Genomic DNA, 20872 nt, shown 5'->3' on the forward strand with positions numbered 1-20872 from the left:
TGCATTAACGGATTGATGAGTTATTACTCTAAATGACAAAATACTCAAGTGAAATGGACCTGAACAATGTAAATTGGAAATTATTTTTAAAAAATTTTCATAAAAATTAAGTTTAAGATACTCAATGGAATGGCCTTTTAAATAAGACTGGCAATCTTATATGAGTGAATCATTCATCTGAGGTGCAGGAAAATGGGGAGGGGAGCTTCAAAACAATTGTGTGAATGAGCAACAAATTATTAATGTTTGCCCTTTCAAACACATTGCTTGAGATTTTATTTGAAAACTCTGATCTATGTAATGCAAAATCTGCATACCCAACTAATTTGCATTCCACAGAAAGTAAATATTTCCACATTCCTGGTACACAGTATCTTGGTTAGTCATCAGTTTTTAATTACATTTCTTGAAGTGTACTAACAGTAAATGAAAATGAGTATCTTTATTCAAAAGCAGGGAGTGAAATGATACACAATGACCAAAACAGTTTAATCAAGTACAAACAAATGTTCTACTTGTAAGTCATTTGGCAATTAAAAAAAAAATTAACTCCATAATTAAATATATCACTTTAGTGCTTATAATAAAATGTTGAATTCATGCATGAATAAAAAGCATAATAAAGTGGCCCACAAAAATTATATCATCAGTACCCATTCTGGGATATGTTTTTTAAAGCAGTCGGCTTCTTATTTCCTATTCAGTTTCTGAGATTAAATAAAGCAGTTTAATTTCATTTGCAGCCTTCTCTTGTGATGGTGGTGGTCATGGCTATATTCCTCCTTATTCAGTCAACATTAATCCTTAAGTATTTCTTGAGCCTCTACTATACTGTAGGTACTGAAGTAGGCATGGAAAAGCCCTAAGAGGAAGATGACTTTCATTTTTGATTTGAGTCAGATTCAATGCAATATTCTCGAGAATTTTAAAACCCAAGCATAACTAGGATCTTCCGGACTCGCTAATTTTTGAATTTGTGAACTTATATGCTCAACTCCAAGGTGACTGCCTGCCCCTTTTGATCTTAGACGTCCTCCCTGAAGTTTGCTTGTGCAAACCATCTTTCTGAACTGTTTTGTTGAACAAGTCATCGTGACAGGGCTATTAAACTTTGGACTACACCTGCTGATGTAGTATAATAAAACGTCAGCTGCGTTCTAGTTTTTTTTTTTGCATGGAACAGATATTATCTTAATTCTAGGATGATTAAGTAGGTTAAATAATTCAACCAGTTAAATATATACTCTTTTTCCCTAAATAATCATCATCGAATATTTACCATGGACACTGTCCTGTCTGTTGTGGGAAAACAGAAAAGAAACATGATACATGGCCATGGTCTGGAAGACTGGAAAGCTTCTCTTTGAACTTGGACACATTCATAGGAATATTCACAAAGAAAGTGAAACGTGTGAAATGACCAGAGCAATCTAACTAGACAGCATCACTTCACCTTTTTATCATATGAATGAAGAATGCATGAGAGTATAAGAAAGGCCTCTGATGGTTACATTACTACATGTGGACACTCACATCACCTTGTAAGAGAAAAGCTTTTGTCTAATGACGTGCTTAGTGGGTGCATCCACCCACTTTACCAGCTACTTTTGAGTCGAAGAATCGTATCTGAAAGAAACCAACGTTTCAGTGGCCCCCAAGGAAGCAGCACAGGTGCAGGTGAGTTGAAAGAGAGGGAGACAGGGAAGAAAGGAGAGGTCCACTGCCTCATCCTGCAAATTCCTGTGGGTAAGAGACTGTGATAGTTGCTAAAGATAACATCTTCTTCTCTGTTATCACAAAACACTCAGACTTTAGCTTACACTTCACAACGATCTTTTTTGGCAACATGGATGACAAAGTAGAGATTCCAGAAACAGTTTAGGTTATAGATTTGAGATAACGGAAGGGTTAATAATGGTGATTGCTGAGCCTCTGAAGACCAGTATTCTTCCTACACAGGTCTGGAGTGCGCACCATATTCTGAGGTGTAAGAATATACTGTCAGTCAGAAGGGTGGGCAAATGATCAGCATTTATAATTAACCCTAATGCACTTTAAACTATAAGTATCACTAGTAATATATCAGAATGGAAAAGTGGTCATTAAGTATTCATGTCAATTACCACCTAACCATTGAACCAAGCTAATATGAGATGCAGCAATGAGCAGCTTATATAATGATCACAGGAAATTGAGATTTAACTAAGCTTAATTTTTAATATGCTACCCCTAGGAGATATTTAATTTAATAAATAGAAACACAGTGCATTCTCTGCGAACTAAATTGACAACAAATTAAAATTAGGAAGAAAAAACTGCAGGGCAATTGGGTGTATGTCATAGAGAATAATTACTTTTAATTCAGAAACATTTAGCAAACCCTTCCTTTGTGCCAGACAGCGTGCTTGGAACTACTGGTCAAGGGATTAAAGCGATCTGGAGTTCCAGGTAGAGGGAAACTGACAAGTCAATCAACTTATGATAGCAGTGCAATGAGTACTATGAAGACCTTGAGAACAGACATTTGACTTAATATCAGCTGAAGGAGACCGTTGATTTTGGACAACTCTCCAAAGAAAATACAACTACAGATAACTTACATGAAAATTAAAATTCTTACTACTCCAAAGGCTGCCACAACCAGCTTTGCTACACAACGCTAGGGGGCCTCCTTCCCATTGTAATCCATGTAAATGGCACTGCGCTCCAAGGGGTGCGCTCCACGTAACCGCCATGTGAGTGGCGTTCCTGCAGCTACGCTGCCTGGCGGAAAGAAGGGCCAGACGATTTCTCCAGGTGAGCTTATTAAAATTACCTTACTGTACCCCAAAACTAATGTAATTCAGCTAGTGGGAAGCAGCCGCATGGCACAGGGAGATCAGCTGGGTGCTTTGGATGGGATAAGGAGGGTGGGAGGGAGACGCAGAGGGAAGGGATATGGGGATATACGTATATGTATAGCTGATTCACTTTGTTATACAGCAGAAACTAACACACCAGTGTAAAGCAATAATACTCCAGTAAAGATGTTAAAGAAAAAAAAGAACATTTTTTTCTCATAGAAAAAGAGCGCAGCTGCCTGCCTCTACCTTGCCTGTCTACCTCCTCAACTCTCTCCTTCCTAAAACATTGCCCACTCCCTGCCATATCCAGTACAGTATAGTTAAGGGCCTAGTCAAGTCCTTCCCTCTTCACCACATACATGTAACTGAGAAAGTCTCCCCCACCTCCTCATGTACACAACCATCCTCAAATTGGAAACTTGAGGATAGTCCTTGTCTTAAAGAATTTGAAAGGATTTTTCAAACGAAAATTTTAGAGATTTGACTATATATTTCTTTAGCTAAGTATCCTTAAGAAAAATGTCTCAACAATTGAACACTTTCCTCACCCCACCAGAATAAACCTGAAGATCAATCTCCATTATGAAAGAAACAACTTGCAAATAAGAGAAGGAAGGGACAGTTAAGAACATGCTTCCCTTCCTCAGGGGGCTGCAATATCTCTGAGAATTAATGTTTGTTTTTTGAAAAGGTGTGTGTGTGTGTGTGTGTGTGTGTGTGTGTGTGCTCCAAGAGTACTCTCTAGACCCTCAGAAGACTATAACATACATGCCTAAAAGTCACACCAACTGCTACACTGGATGCCTCCGTGGATGTTTTGAAGTTCTCACACACAACTGTGAATTGTCCTTGGAGACATGGAGTCCTAACAACCATCAAGAACTGCCTGCTGGGAAGTCTTCAGACCAGGTAGTCTTTACACGAGGTAACTATTTATTACATTTACCGCTATGAAATGGAAATATGTCCTGAGGGCCTTCTGATCTCTATGAGAAGGGTGTGAGGTTTCCCAAATGCACAGAGAGGTTCGTAGCTGCCTTCTAAGATGTGGAACACTGACTGATACAGAGCCCAATGAATAACTGTTGACAATAAAATAAATGAGAAAATAAAGAAGAGCTCTCCCCTTTTGAGTAAAGTTAAGAAATAGGAACCACCATAAGGTGACTCATAGAGAAGGTTTAAATTCTTAAGTGCTTTTTTGCTTGGACTATAGGAAAGATATATTTAGTACATAGTTTTCTTTTTAAAAACTCTCCCTCTACCTTGCAATTCCTTTTAGAAGCACCCGTCTTTCTGTGAAGTCTTACAAGTTACTCTAGCCTTGTGAGGAAGCCTGGGGGTGAATAAAGAAATGGCACAGGAAAGGTAGGGGGCTCCTATTCCCCCTCTGTTGGGGCAGTGCAGAGAGAAGGGTTTTGAAGAGACAGTCTTGGTAGCAGTATGAACCGTAACACTGAGGTCATTAGAAAAGGAGGAGGGGGCAGCTTCCAGGTCAGCAACCTTGGGAAAACTATAATAGCAGGGACTACTCCAGTCTTTTTTTTTTTTTTTTTTTTAATTTATTTATTTTTGGCTGCGTTGGGTCTTCGTTGCTGCATGCGGGCTTTCTCTAGTTGTGCTGAGCGGGGGTTACTCTTCGTTGTGGTGTGAGGGCTTCTCATTGCGGTGGCTTCTCTTGTTGCGGAGCATGGGCTCTAGGCGCGCGGATTTCAGTAGCTGTGGCGCATGGGCTCAGTAGTTGTGGCTCGCGGGCTCTAGAGCGCGGGCTCAGTAGTTGTGGCGCACAGGGTTAGTTGCTCCGCGGCATGTGGGATCTTCCCGGACCAGGGCTCGAACCCGTGTCTCCTGCATTGGCAGGCAGATTCTTTACCACTGCGCCACCAAGGAAGCCCTACTCCAGTCTTAATACAGATGCAGATGAAGGGAAGGCCACACACACATTTCCACACCAGAGATGGAGGAGCTCTTCTTTAGTGATGGTTAAGAAGCCTCTTCATGAGAGTGTGGTAGTCACTCAACCCTTAGCATATACATTGGGCCAATCTTCGAGACATCAGAAGTGAAGTGTGAGGGACTTCTAGTTTAAACACTGACATGTAACAAGTGTGGAAACCATCACTCCCATCCTTACAAAAAGATAAACCTGAACAAACTGAAAATTAATGATATTTCTTGGAACCATCAGAGAATGAAGTTGTAATAAAAAACTACTACCCCCAAATATGGAGAGACAGATGCCTACAGAGATGCATGGCCAATTTCAGAATACATGCAGAGAAGCTGCTAGAACCATAAACTGGTGTTAGCACACAGTAATTTTGATGTATTATTGGAGGCACAATATGGCCTAGCTTGAGAAGGAGAACTTCCTGGAGGCTGCATTCTTAGTGGAGGCCCCAGAGTTTCCTGGGTCTCACCACCAGGAAGCTGACCTAGATCTCATGATGAACAGCTCAGAAGGGTGCCACTGTGGCACTACTAGGGAGGAGGGAAGAGTAACCATCATGAAATGCCCTAGAACACTCTTATACAAAGACCCATTCTTCAGGGAAAATATCTTAGCAGAGTCATATTAACCTACCTGAGTGAAGGGCACTGTTCCCACTCCAGGTATTTCTAGGCTTCCTGCCTCACCTAAGGTGGGGAGGGAAGCTAAGAAACACCCGTGAAGGCCACAGCCCAGGAACACAGGCCCACTAAAAGACTTGGAGATTTAATCATACAATTGTAGAATACTTTCCTTCTACTCTACATTCCCACCATACCAAAAGGGCTCCAGGATAATAATAGCAGATTATAACTGAAAACACTGCAAGATACAAACTCTCTTGGAGGAGGAGCACTTAGGGAAGGCTCAAAGTCAACAGAACAAACACAAGGATGCTAGAAGGATTTGAAGCATCTGGTAGTGATAGCAAACATTAAATACAGCCCTATTTCTAGCCAGAATAATAGAAACTCACTTAATGTGTGTTTACTTCAGTTTCTATTACTTAAAACAACATATGTGACTTTCAACAAAATAAAATTAGAAAACATACTAAAAAGCAAGAAAAAAGTCTGAAAAGACATAAGAAAGCATCAGAACCAGATTCAGATATGAAAGATACTGGAATTACCAGATAGGGAAATTTAAATAACTATAGTTAATGTATTAAGAGTTGTAACGGAAAAAGTAGACAACATACAAGAACAGACGGGTGGGGTAAGCAGAAAGATGGAAACTCCAAGAAAGAAAAAAAGGGAAATGATAGAAATCAAAACACTGGAACAGAAACGAAGAATGTGTCTGACAGGCTCATCAACAGACTGGAAATGGCCAAGAGAAGCATCAATGAGCTCGACGAGAGAACAGTAGAAACTTCCCAAGAGAAATGCAAAGAGCATGAAGAATGGGAAAAAAAAAAAAGACCAGAACATCCAAGAACTGAGGGATTATTTCAAAAGATGTAACATAGGCATAATTGGAATACCAGAAGAAGAAATAAAGATAACAAAGCTGAAGAAATATTTGCAGGCTACAAGGTTGATATACAAAAGTCAACTGCTTTCCTATATACCTGAAGGCCTGTATACTGTCAGTGAACAACTGGAATTTGTACAAATCAATACCATTTTCAATAGCACCAAAAGAAATATTTAGGTATAAATCTAAAATAATACTTAAAGAATCTTTGTGGAAAACTACAATATCTTGATTGTAAAAATCAGAGAACATCTAAATAAATGCCAATAAATTCTGTGTTCATGGATGGGAAGACTCAATATTGTTAAGATGTCAATTCTTCCTAACTTGAGCTATAGCACAATCCCAATCAAAATTCCAATAAGCTGTTTTGTAGATACTGACAAACTTATTCTGAAGCTTACATGGAGGGGCAAAACACCTAAAATAGCCAAGGCAATAGCGAAGAAGAACAAAGCTGAAGGATTCACACTACCCAGCTTCAAAACTTACCATAAAGTTACAGTAATCAGGTCAGAGTGATATTGGCAAAAGAATGAACATATAAAACAATGAAACAGAATAGAGAGTCCAAAAACAAACTCAAACAAACTCATAATTATTATTAATTCATCTATGAAAAAGAGCAAAGGCAACGCAATGGAGAAAAAATTGTTTTTTCAATGAATGGTTCTGGAAGAACTGGACATCCACATGAAAAAAATCAAATCTAGGCACAGAACCTTACACATTTCACAAAAAATAATTCGAAATGGATCATAGACCTAATTTAAATAAAAACTATAAAACTTCTAGAAGAAAACAAAGGTGAAAATGTGAGTGACTTTGGCTTCAGCATGACGTGTTAGATAAAACACTAAAATCATGATCCATGAAAGAAAAACTGATGTTAGAATTTATTAAAATTATAAACTTCTATTCTCTGAAAGACTTAAGAGAATGAAAACTCAAGTCATAAACTTAGAGAAAATATTTGAAAACTGCTTATCAGATAAAGGACTTGTATCCAAAATATACAAAGAACTCTTAAAAATTAATAACAAGAAAACAAACAACCCAGTAAAAAATGGCCAAATTATCTGAACAGACACCTCACCAGGAGGATATACAGATGGCAGATAAGCATATGAAACATGGTCACCATCATATGTCATTAGAGAACTGCAAATTAAAACAATGAGATACCACTACATATCTATTAGGATGGCTTGAACCCAACTGATAACACCAAATGCTGGCCAAGGGTGCAAAGCAACAGCAACTCTCATTCACTGTTGGTGGGAATGCAAAATGGTGCAGCCACTTTGGTACTTTCTTGCAAAACTAAATATTACCATACAATCAAACAATTGCACTTGTAGCTATTTATCCAACTGATTTGAGAATTTATGTTTCCACAAAAACCTATACACAAGTTTTTCTAGTAGCTTCATTCATAATTGCTAAAAGCTGGAAGCAACTAATATATCCTTCAGTCAGTGAAGAGATCAACAAATTGTGGTACATTCATATAATGGTACATTATTCAGAAATAAAAAGAAATGAGCTATTAAGCCATAAAAAGATTCATAAATGAATCTTAAAAGCATATTGCCATGTTAAAGAAGCCAGTCTGAAAGGGCTACTTTGTGTGATTCCAGTTATATGACATTCTGGAAAAGACAAAACTATAGGAACAGTAAAATAATCAGTGATAGGGCAGTGAAACTACTCTGTATGACACGGTAACAGATTGTGGGATTGTGACAGTCTATAGAATTTCACAGCACAAAGTGTAAACCTGAAAATGGATGCAAATTAAAACATGTCATTTAAAAGGTTGGGGACTTCCCTGGTGGCGCAGTGGTTGAGAATCCGCCTGCCAATGCAGGGGACACGGGTTCGAGCCCTGGTCTGGGAAGATCCCACATGCCGCGGAGCAACTGGGCCCGTGAGCCACAACTACTGAGCCTGCGCGTCTGGAGCCTGTGCTCCGCAACAAGAGAGGCCGCGATAGTGAGAGGCCCGCGCACCGCGATGAAGAGTGGCCCCCGCTTGCCGCAACTGGAGAAAGCCCTCGCACAGAAACGAAGACCCAACACAGCCAAAAATAAATAAATAAACAAACAAACAAAAAAAGAAGTCTGCCTTCGAAAGAAAAAAAAGGTTGGGAGATCCCAAGATGGAATGTGAAAAATACAGTCTAAATACGTGACAAACGTACGAAAGGACCTCACCGAAGAGCATGAGGGAAAATGTGCTGACCTAAGAACTTTAGAAATAGTGGAATCTGTTGGATTAAAGCAAAAAATATTGTACATCAGCACTGTGCTCTAGTTCATATAATTGTTCCCCACGGAAGTACGAGTTGACAATTCTGACACAGCTTGACAGGTATGCTGGGATTGAACAGCTAAGTAAGCGGTTGGCAAGTAAGGAGGGCGAGCTTTCTCAGTGTTGGAGTGGGAGGTTACAGATAAACAGGGGGAGAGCCCGTGCCCGGCAACAAGAGAAGCCACTGCAATGAGACGACCGCACACCGCAGTGAACAGGAGCCCCTGCTCGACGCAACTAGAGAAAGCCCGCGTGCAGCAACGAAGCAACCAAAAATAAATAAATAAATTTTTTAAAATGAAGAAAAAAGGCCATACGGTTCTAATATTTCATTGTTTAAACTTGCCATCTTCATTTCTTTAAGTTCTTAAATAACCAGCAATAATCATGGTAAGTATAAGATTTGTAAGCAAAAATTTTTACTATTAAACATATGGAAGTCTCTTTGTGGATTTCCTTTCATATATTAGGTTAATTGAACATACAGTGTCCATAATACAGTAGAATTTACTTATGTTTAACATTAAAATTATTGCATATGACCTAATCAGAATTACATTTCAGTGTCAAAAATACAATGAGTATGCTATTGTATACTCAGTCTTATTTTTATCTTGGACAATTGACCTGACTAATAATTCACATATCGACTACCAAGATTTTTTTTTTAATAGTACACTTATTTGCCACAAACTAATCTTTGCCCCTCCCAGAAATTACTTGTCCTAAATATTCAGTAATATCTGCGTTTTAAATATCACAGTTTAATTGTTTACAAAGCGATATCAAAAATTCAAAGTATGAAAAGGTATGCCACATGGTGTTAGAGATGCAAACATCAGTATGATCTCATGTTTACCTTAATTGCACATAGAAATATTTACAAACATGTGCATATACACGGATTACTACATATACATATATCTCCCTGCTCTATCAGTTGAGAGGGCCTAGAAGCAATGAATATCCCTAGTGCTCAGATTTTGGTTTCTAATACTATTCTCCAATAAAAGGGCTGCTTTGGGAGCAATGGCTGATTCTAGGACGGACACAGGAAATATACAAGATAAGCCTGAAGCCGTATGCAGTGCCAGAAAGTGAGGAAATGCTGAGAAACAAAACAAAACCAACCAACCAAGCAACCAACCAAACACAATTATGGGTTTGCCAAAGGGACACAGGAGCCAAACAAAATACCTCCCAATGGCCAAAGCTAGAATCAGAGTATAACCCAAAGCATACGTGAACTATCTATGAGTTTTTATTGATATTAATAAATGATTGAATAAGGAAATACATGAAGAAGAGACAAAGCTCTCATGTGGAATTCTAAATAATTTATGTAGGTAGTCCACCCTCAAAGGCTGAGGAGGAACATAATTCCCCACTCCATTGCAGACTGTATATAGTAACTTCCTTCCAAAGAGTACAATATGGAAAGATGGAAAAGATGAGTAACTTCACAGGGGAGAAAACTGACGGACTGCACCTTAGCCGGGTTATTAAGGGCAACATCAATGGTGATGTCATATTGATAGTACGTATCCTTTTAAGATATGATGACAATGGTACTTTACCTCTGGGGTCTTCCTCTCCAAAACCTATAACCCCAGTCTAACAATCAGAAAAATCTCAATTAAGGAATCTTCTACATAATACCTGACCAGTAATCCTCAGGACTGTTCAGGTCATCAAACAAGGCAAGTCTGGGAAACTGCCACAGCCAAGAGAAGCCTAAGGAGACATGAGGATTAAATGTAATGTATCTTGAACGGGATGCTGGAAAAGTGACATTAGGAAGAAATGAAGGGAATCCGAATAACGTACAGACTTTAATTAATTTTAATGTATTAGTATTGGTTCATAAATTGGAACAAATGTGCCAATCTAATACAGGATGTTAATAGGTAAAACTGCACACAGGGTATATGGGAACTCTTTGCATTATGTCACAGTTTTTCTGTAAATCTAAAAGTGATATAAAATTGAAAAGTTTATTTTAAAAAATAAAATGTGGATTTTATTTTTCAGGTCTGTGAAAACTACAATTTATTTCACCATACAGTTCTAATCAATAACCAGTAGGAAAGTGCACATTTCCAAAGACTAATGATTTAATTAGTCCAACAAATTGTTCTAAATTACATGGTTCGGATGCTTATTACAGAGAAAGGCTGTAGATGAAGTTAGAAATTTTGACGGGAGTTATTTTTACCTTCTTAGGAGAAATAAATAAATAACTACAAGAGAATGGCAGAAGAGTATGTACTACTTGTTTGGGATTCAAAAGTGACCACATTGATTTTACCCAAATTTCCAAACAAAATAATCACCACTGGGTTGAAAATAGCCTAACTTCCAGCCTCATCTCTCTAGAAATGAGGGAACTTAGTGAAAGAGTGAAATTCATAAAATTGAGTGCGATGCCTTTGAAGTACACATTTTGCTATGTGCATCAGACATATCCACTTCCTCAAGAATTCTGTTTACCAAGAGCATGAAAGTGAGATCGTATAAGAATGAAAAACAAAACAACAAAAAAGGAACTCTGGGTTTCTTGAGTAGCTTTGTGAACACATTTAAAGGTGTTTGAATAAAATATGGGTTTCCAAAGTTTTCCAGTGTGAAAACATTTTTTTTATCTATCTTTTTATCATAAAAATTTAGCAAACCACTCACTTAATACTAAGTATATTTTAAGTATGTATTTATTGAGAAAAGACATTGCCATGTGAATTTTTTCTGATTGTAGTAACTTCGTAATCCATCCCAGAGATTTATATTTTACATCTTGAAAGTCATTGAAATGTCTAGGTGTTTTGCTTAAAATTTTCAAATATATAGTTTTTACCATCCTCATTGGGCCTGAAAATATAGCTTCCAGGAATACTGGTTTCTTTTCTAATTCTCTTGGTCTTTGAGCTGATTTCAAGATGATTGTGTCACGCATCACTCAAGGGAACTTTCTGAAAGGCATATTCATTTGTAACAAGTAGCTGGTACTGAACATTTCACATCAAATATTTTAAACATTTTCTCCCTTAAAACCAAAATACGTCATTTAATGTCAATGACATTCTGCACGGCTAACATATATATGAGAATATAAATACAGAGATGCCTGGATTTCTAGGTTTATTTTGGGGACTTTTATCATTTATGTAAAGGTAGTAAAAATTTCATAAACAGTTTCCTTGTTTTGTCCACACTGTGGGACTGTGGACCTCTATGCCTTCCTTTTCCTACATTACCAGCTGAAATTTCTATTCAATTTTTATAATCAAAGAGAGAGTTTATCTTTTTGACACTGTAACTGTTTGAAAAGAGCTGCATGTTTCTCTCTTTACATGGGCAATTAGGGAACTAGAAGACAACTAACAGTATAATTTAATATTTTCTGATGTTTCTAGTATATTTTTTATGTACTTAGTGTAACCCTGATCACTTGTTAAGGTTTGAACCTCATTAATGCTCAGGGTAACACTAAGTATGTAAAATGTATACTAGAAACATCAGAAAATATTAAATTATACTATTAGTTGTCTTCTAGTTCCCTAAATGCCTACATTTTTACCTGATGTTCCAAATATATCTTTGCAGCTCATTCAAACTTCTTTTGCAAGTTATAAAGGTACATTCAGAAAAACAGATTTTTAGTTGCAGGTATATACCAAGAATCGGTAAACTTAGTGCTCACTCACAATGAACCGCCTTCTTCCCTTTCTATCTAGTCTCCAATTGTGATACTTATATAAAATGAAGAGGGACTTCCCCGGTAGCGCAGTGGTTAAGAATCCACCTGCCAATGCAGGGGACACGGGTTCGAGCCCTGGTCTGGGAAGATCCCACATGCCGCGGAGCAACTAAGCCCGTGCGCCACAACTCCTGAGCCTGCGCTCTAGAGCCCACGTGCCACAGCTGTTGAAGCCCACACGCCAAGAGGCCGTGCTCCGCAACAAGAGAAGCCACTGCAATGAGAAGACCACACACTGCAATGAAGAGGAGCCCCTGCTTGACGCAACTTGAGAAAGCCCGCGTGCATCAATGAAGCAACCAAAAATAAATAAACAAATAAATAATTATTTTTAAATGAAGAAAAAAGGCCATACGGTTCTAATATTTCATTGTTTAAACTTGCCATCTTCATTTCTTTAAGTTCTTAAATAACCAGTAATAATCATTGTAAGTATAAGATTTGTAAGCAAAAATTTTTAATGTTAAACAGATGGAAGCCTCTTTGTGGATTTCCTTTCATATATGAGGTTAATTGAACATACGGTGTCCATAATACAGTAGAATTTATTTATTTTTAACATTAAAATTATTGCATGTGACCTAATCAGAATTACATTTCAGTGTCAAAAATACAATAAGTATGCTATTGTATACTCAGTCTTATTTTTATCTTGGACACTTGACCTGACTAATAATTCACATATCGACTACCAAGATTTTTTTTTTAATAGTACACTTATTTGCCACAAACTAATCTTTGCCACTCCCAGAAATGACTTGTCCTTAAATATTCAGTAATATCTGGGTTTTAAATATCACAGTTTAATTGATTATAAAGTGATATCCAAAATTCAAAGTGTGAAAAGGTATATTAACTTTTAATAAATCACTTTTGAATTTTTTTTTCTGAGAAGCTGATCCTTGTAAGCCTCCTTGTAGTCTCCTTTTCTGTGTTCATCTCCCTGCGATGTCTCTTCTCAGCTCTCCTAGTTTTGTCATCAGTCTACACTAGACTACTTCAGCGGTAACCCTGTGATATCTTGCCTGGTTCCTTACCTGCTTCCCCGTCTATGAGAACTTGGCGGTTTATTTACTCCACCATCAGAGAGTCTTTTGCATTTCATTATTATTTGTTCATTGTCTGCCTCTCTACCTGTGTTGAGGGTAGTCTGAGAAAGCGGTGAGGGTGTCTTCAAATGAGTCTCTTGTATCTTTAGGACCAAAACCAAATCAAAGCGCAAAGCAGATACTCAGTAATGTTAGATGAATATTAAAATAGGAAGAAGAAATGCAGGTTGTCAAAATAAAGAAAATATTTTCCATATGTTAATGAAAAGCAAAAACATTACTCAATGCTGAGCCATCTTTTCATACTGTCCACATACATTATGTATAAGAATGCCATAGGGACTTCCCAGCTGGCACAGTGGTTAACGATCTGCCTGCCAATGCAGAGGACGCTGGTTCGAGCCCTGGTCCGGGAAGATCCCACATGCCACGGAGCAACTAAGCCTGTGCACCACAACTACTGAGCCTGTGCTCTAGAGCCCGCAAGCCACAACTACTGAAGCCTACACACCTAGAGCCCGTGCTCCGCAACAAGAGAAGCCACCGCAATGAGAAGCCCACACACCGCAAGGAAGAGTATCCCCTGATCACCGCAACTAGAGAAAGCCTGCACACAGCAATGAAGACCCAACGCAGCCAAAAGTGAAAAGAAAAAAAAAGAATGCCATAAAAATGTAAGTTAGAATTAAAGTCATAAAGAGAAGTCATTTTGTCAGGATATGACAAAAACTACAAACTACTTTTATGACAAATAGGAAGTTGGCACCAAACCAGAGAATATAAGATAGAGAAAACTATTCAACAGTTCATTCTCAAAGGGAAAAATTAAAACTTCATTTGAATGCATCAAAAAATTATGTCTATTATATATAGAATGGATAAACAACAAGGTCCTACTGTATAGCACAAGGAACTATATTCAATATCCTGTGATAAAGCATAATGGAAAAGAATATGAAGAAGGTATGTATATGTATAGCTGAATCACTTTGCTGTACAGCAGAAATTAACACAACACTGTAAATAAACTATACTTGAATAAAATACATTTAAAAAGATATGAGCTTCTGCAGAGTTCTAATGCCACTAATTTCACCACAAAAGAGAAAAGAACATGCATGTATATACATAAGCAAATGTGTAATTTGGAACTGATTCCATGAGAGCTAAATTTGGATATGTGAATAGTAAGTTTTAAAACAGAATCTGTGAAGATCCATCTGAAGATAAATTTGACATTTAAAATGTATCCTGCTCCACTGTGGAAAAAAAAACGTTGAACTGATCATAAAAGAAGAAGGAAACTTTGCTTTTGACACAATAAAATAAAAAGGGACTTTGGTTGACTTTATATCCCTCCATAGATTGCTTGTGTGATGACAAGCAAGGAGTATTGACCCTAAGAACATTTTTTTTTTCCAGAATAGGAAATAGAAAGTTCTAATATGACACTATGTCCTCCTGCCAGATTCCTGACCACACACTTTTCTGTAACATTTAATAGATCCTCTACAACATGCTAAATAGTTTCTTAAAATTTAATTCACAATGCACAAGAAATGTCTGAAGCTTTAAACAATAGCTTAAAAGGAACAAGGTCACTGTAGCCAAAGAAAAAAGGATATCTACAGAAAAACCCGGGAAGGAATTACATGATTGAGCTGAGGTATCATGCCTTATTTCCCAATCATAATCTAGATCCATGATAGCTTGATTTATGCAGGCCTAACTGTGGCTTCTGAACAGCCAGGTGTAAATAGCAGATATTCTTTAGGGAATTTACTGTAAAGATGCTTCATGACCTTTGTCGATGGTAAATCCCAATAACAAGAACTACCCAATGGATTTGCTCGGACAAGTTGCAGGCAGACTCAATGTGCTCATTCAGTAGGTTGAGAAATGAAACCCTGACCAGAGATACTGCAGTTCCAGAAAAGGCGTAAGGTCTGCCTCGGGGCCATTCATCTCTTGCTTTCTTTGATCCCAGAATTTGCCACCAAATAAAAACACAAGTTACACATTATATGTTGCTACTGTTGAAAACTCTCCCCATATAGTTTCTGTCTGACAACCCAAGGGGAATAGAATAATCCTGAAATAAGAGAGCATTTTCCAGCAGTTTATCTATTAAAGAACATTATAAAAGTCTATTTTGTTCAGATAAGAAAACACTAAGGCTATTAAGTAATATGAAACCAACAATTACTCTATATTACACAACATTATGTAGCGATATTTATTAATTGCCTCATGATTTAGGTGAGTTAATATAACACCTTGTCCAGATTTTATACTGTTAAAGTCAAGACTCTCTTGTCATTACTACATATTGTCCATGCACCAAAATTTCAAGCTGGATTTTAGTCATCATGCAAGAAGATTGGTGGAAATAATATTGGAAATAGGCATCTTGCAAAATAGTGAACTCTCCCAAGACTGTCTTTGAATATTACAGAAATCTTAAGCCTAAGAAATGTATTCAATACATACTCAAATACTGGTCTTGTTCTAGGAATCTGAAACTCAATTTAGCTACTGAGTCAAAGGTCCAACATATAACACTTCAGACTGTTTAACAGTCAATTTTCTGGCTAAACAGAATTTCTATGTGATTCAAGTACAATAATATAAGGGAAAAAAATTCAAAATAGAAAGAATTATTTTTTGATTATGTATATAGAATTTTTCTAAATTTCTGTATTATATTTAAAATGTCTTGTGGTTCCAAATGACTATTGTCAGTAAGATGCGTCACAAACATTTTCCATTTGAAAAGCTTTGTCATTCAAACCAATCCTATTTTCTATTACTCTTGTCATTGCCCAAATATATTTATGATATAGACAAAACAGAGCAGAGATGTTGCATTTCTGCCTAGTACCCAAGTTTTTTGTTTGGCTTGGTTTCGTTTGTTGGCATATTATGAATAGTGTTTTACGTACTGCAGAAGGGAAATATTTTTTTCAATTAATTAACTTACATGACAAAGAATCTGAAGTGCACATTTCTTCCTGATTGCTGTCACATTTACCCAACACTGCAGTGAAGCAAAGTGGAATGAATTTAAAGAAACTGTCAGTCTAGAGACGTTGCCTTTCTCATCACAGCTCAGAGGAAGATTAAGGTGACTTAAAAATTTCTTAAATCAATGAAACATAAATCATGGGTTTTCATATGTGAGAAACAAAGTACTTTTTTCCCCTTATGTATTATGGTAAGATTCTTATCCCCAGTCATATTTGAAGAGTCAGTACAAAACAGCACTATTTTTTACATGGTATGGCACAATTGGAGGTGTTTAGTGAAAGATCTAATAGGGGGAAAACTTGTTTGGGTAGAGGATAATAACAGGATTAGTATTTGACTGGTGTTATGCCTAATACTATCTATCCCAACATCAAAACTGCACTCCTTAAGTTCCTTCTTGCCCGTGGTGCTGTGTAGGGCTCATTCAGAGAACTTTAAACACAGTCTTTGCTCTCTAGAGGGCTTCACAGTAAAAGGTGTAGGAAAGTGAAAGGCAGGATAGAAGAATGAATTGACATGAAAGACACATTTTAAATTTGGTTAATTACATTAAAGTATATGTATGTGACTCTAAGAAACCACACATAGAAGGTAATAGTCACAGGATATGCATTTGATATCTCCATCTGTACAATACATCTTCATTTGTCAGTATTTGAGACCAGGAATTCCCAGTTAATGAGTAATCCAGAATTAAATGTAGGAAAAGTTTATTTTAGACAGCTTACTAAAATGACTAATTTCATGACCTATAATGTCCAAAACAATTGAGTTTTATTAGCCAAGAAGGATATTTGATACTGGAGTTCGTTATTAATTAATTTAGTCAAAAAGCAGCTTAAAGTATTCGAAATGAAGATGCTTAACAGAAAAAATTTAAGAGAAGTAATACAATAAAACCAACCATTACATGAAGTTGGATGTTTTACTAGACACAGCAGAACTAAGTTCTAAATATGTCGGTGTAAGCGATATTTAATTCTAATTCAAAATAACCTTAGGTATCCTGCATTCTTTTAGCCAATACTTATGTCATATGTAAAGTGAATAAAACATTCACTGGAGCTGTCTGAGCAAGTCCATCACCCTGAACTGAAACTAAGTTAATTGCCTTCCCAAAGGGAAGACCAAAACAACACTTGATTAGTGTGAAATGCCAAAGAACACTTAACTTTTCATTTACATCTACACAAGTAGACCCTTGAAGAATGGTAACTCTGTATCCACAATAGAAGATGAAAGCAGAATCTTTGCAGAGTTGATTGGAAGCTAAGAGCTCTCAGCAAAGAATATACCTGATATAAGAAATACTTGATAATCATGCTTTCCTTTTCTGCAATAAGAAAGACACGTTTCTTGCTTATACATCAGAAGAGATATCACAATAATGCTATATCTTTAAGTAAAAAGATAAACATGGTCAACTACAAGTTACCTGCATTCAGAAAGTATTTTGGCCAAAACAAACAATTCATATTTTACTTTCAAAATACTTTAAAGAAAAAAATGTGGAACTCACAGAGACAGAGTAGAATGGTGTTGTCAGGGGTTGGGGGGCGGGGAAGTGCAGATGTTGGTCAAAGGGCACGTATTTTCAGTTACAAGATGACTTAGTCATGAGGATGTAATGTATCACACGGTGACCAGAACGAGTAACACTGTATCACACACCTGACATTTGCCAAGAGACATGTAACCATCTGCAGTAATGGACTGTGGTAACCATTTTACAAGGCATACGTATATCAAATTGTCATCTCATATACTTTAAATATATACAATTTTGTTTGTCTATTGTACCTCAATAAAGCTGGAAAAAAAACAAAAAGTTGTTTAAAAAAAGATACATTCAAGATATTCTGTACCAGAATACCAGAAATGTGTATATATATGGCCATATGTTGTGATATTTCTCAGCATTTATTTAAAAATAAGAAAGTCATCCTGGGAAGACCCAATTCACTGGAAATTTAAAAAAAAAATCAACTTCTTAAGGTTCTTTTTCAGGTAGCAGACAATCTTCCTCTTTCTATCAGACTGACAAAATTGAAGCCTAAGGCAAGTTTCCCTTTAAGCTTCCTATCTACCAAGTCCACAACTCACGCAGTGGTCGTGGGGATTAGGGTGGGGTAGAGGTGACCGAGTTTAAGTGTTCAAATGCAAAGCCTCTTAGAAATTGCTCTGGTCCTTATTTCTGTGTCACTCCAGGCTCCCTTGGCCCCTGGGACTTAGGAGCCACATCAGAGCCCCTTGGCCTCTGCTGCTATTGCCTCATTCCCTGACACCTCTGGTTGATCTCAGCTCCTTTCAAGAGTGAGGCAGTGGTCAGGGCTGGACTTGCGCTTGGCGCCCACCAGGCTCCTTGTGATGGAAGCTGCAGCTGCTCTGACAGCCCCGGTCCCTGGAGCTCTGGTTCCCCAGCATCTGGGGGACACCATCTTCACCTGGTGACACCATCCGGAAGTGTGTGGGAATTGATGCCCAGTAGGGAAACTAAGATTAGTGAGAGATAACGCGACACGAATTCCTTGCCCTTCCTCCCCGCTCAGGGACTGTTCTAAGGCACAGTGGTTCTACGTGTTCTAGCTGGACACTTCCTCTGTGCAAGCCGACTGGTCACGTTTCCTTGTTAAGCTATGGGAAGAAAGATAATGCAGTATTTTTTATGTGTTTTCCCTCCCCTGTGCTGTTCTGCAATTGCACCCCTACTAAAGCATTAGCGTGTAAACCTTGCTTCAGCCTCTTTTTCCTAGACTGCCTGGGCTGACACAGGAATTGAAACCTGAATTTTGATGTCAACTCTTATTTTTAAAGAATTTAAAAGAATTAAATTCAGTTTAACAAACATTCCCTTCTATATACCAGGCATTGGAAGGCTATACACATGAAAATAGTCCAGGCTGAGTCGTTATGGAGCTCTTAGTCTAGCAAAACAGATAAATAGAGGGATTAGAGCAAGAGTCACCAACTGAGTGACATTCAAAATATTTAACGACCAGTATGGCATGAGGACTACCAATTACAGCAGATGTTATCCTCTTGGATGTTGGATTACCAGAGATGCTAGGGCAGCCAGGTGGCAAGAGTTCACTCAGAAGGCTGAGGTCCGCATTATTTATCACCTGGAGCAGAGGTATTGCACTATTTTAATAGCTGGTCTGGTAGTCCTGGTGTGTCGTATCAGTCTGCACGCCAAATACTATAAGTCCCAAAGACACATAAGTAAATGGATATCCATGTGACTGAGATTTTATTGTGCAGAAGCATGGGATTACTTAAATTCTCAGGAAACTTCTGCACTTTATATAATCACCTTTATGTTGTCCTCCTTTAAGGAAAGTTTTCTACCCAATCTTCCTGAAATGGATCCAAATGTATAGAAAAAAGAAAAAGAACAACATTTTGCACACAGCCTTGAGGTATGCACTTCAACCACAGAGATATGAAGTATCTTTATATGCAGTAAGATTTATGAATCTCTTCGGAAGTTTTGACTTTGTGTCTACATGATATCTCAATAATCTGCCTCCTTCTGTGATTTCTGTCTGTCCAGGATAATTCATAATGGTGGACTGAGCTCTATTTTATCGGTCTTACCTGAAAACCTGCGTTGGATTTGATCCTGAATGCCTGCACTTCTTTTTAACACATCACTGATGCTTTTTTGAAAATTTTTCTTCAGTTAGTCTTCAGTTAAATGTGCTCATACAAATGTTGTTACAAACACGAGTGACGCACTGGGAGGTCCCCCAGTTTTGAGTCTCTTGGAACTCTTTAATTCCAAAGTCGCTGATGTGATAAAAAGCAACTCAGCAAGACTCAGCAGTGAAATATGCCAAATTTCAATAAGCTGTCACAATTTCTTCCAAAACTGCCTTAAAGTGGTGAAGATTATAATCACAATCTGAAAGAAAATTCACTCCCTTGATTACACTCCCCAACACAGCCAGCAACGAGAACTGCTCCCACGTTCCACAGCATGACCCACCCCGCTCAATGACACGAGGAAAACTGGGCTCATGAACTTTCCCTTTTGCTTTGAATAAAATGTCGAAACCTTTATTCGTCCCCCTTGTATGGCAGGTACCAACGTGTGAAAACTGAACTCAGTTTTTCCATGTTTAAACCAAACTACAAAATCTTTACTGAACCGCTTTATTAGGGTTTTTGTAAATTGTGAAGACTTGTGCAAACAATACTACAGAGTCAGGTTAATTTCTCTCATTCAGTAGGCTGCCTGGGGGATGTTGCTTGTTCCCCATCCAGAGCAATGAGTCCGTGATTCTGACCAGGAGATCTGAGAGGCAATTTAGCACACCTTGGAAGGCTGGGTAACCAATCAGTATTTGGAAGAGGGAAGAAAGTAGATTTCAGGCAGAGATAATGGTAGAAAATTAGGGAACACAGAACCATAAAG

General features: G+C 37.7%; 1 protein-coding gene across 4 annotated transcripts in view; it reads right to left on the reverse strand.

Annotated features, from left to right (window-relative positions):
- MARCHF1 (membrane associated ring-CH-type finger 1) overlaps positions 1-20872 on the reverse strand; it is an 884469-nt gene that overhangs the window by 338383 nt on the left and 525214 nt on the right. The window lies entirely within an intron of this gene.

This window comes from Balaenoptera borealis, assembly GCF_965194805.1.
Source record: "Balaenoptera borealis genome assembly, chromosome: 4".
Lineage (NCBI taxonomy): Eukaryota > Metazoa > Chordata > Mammalia > Artiodactyla > Balaenopteridae > Balaenoptera > Balaenoptera borealis.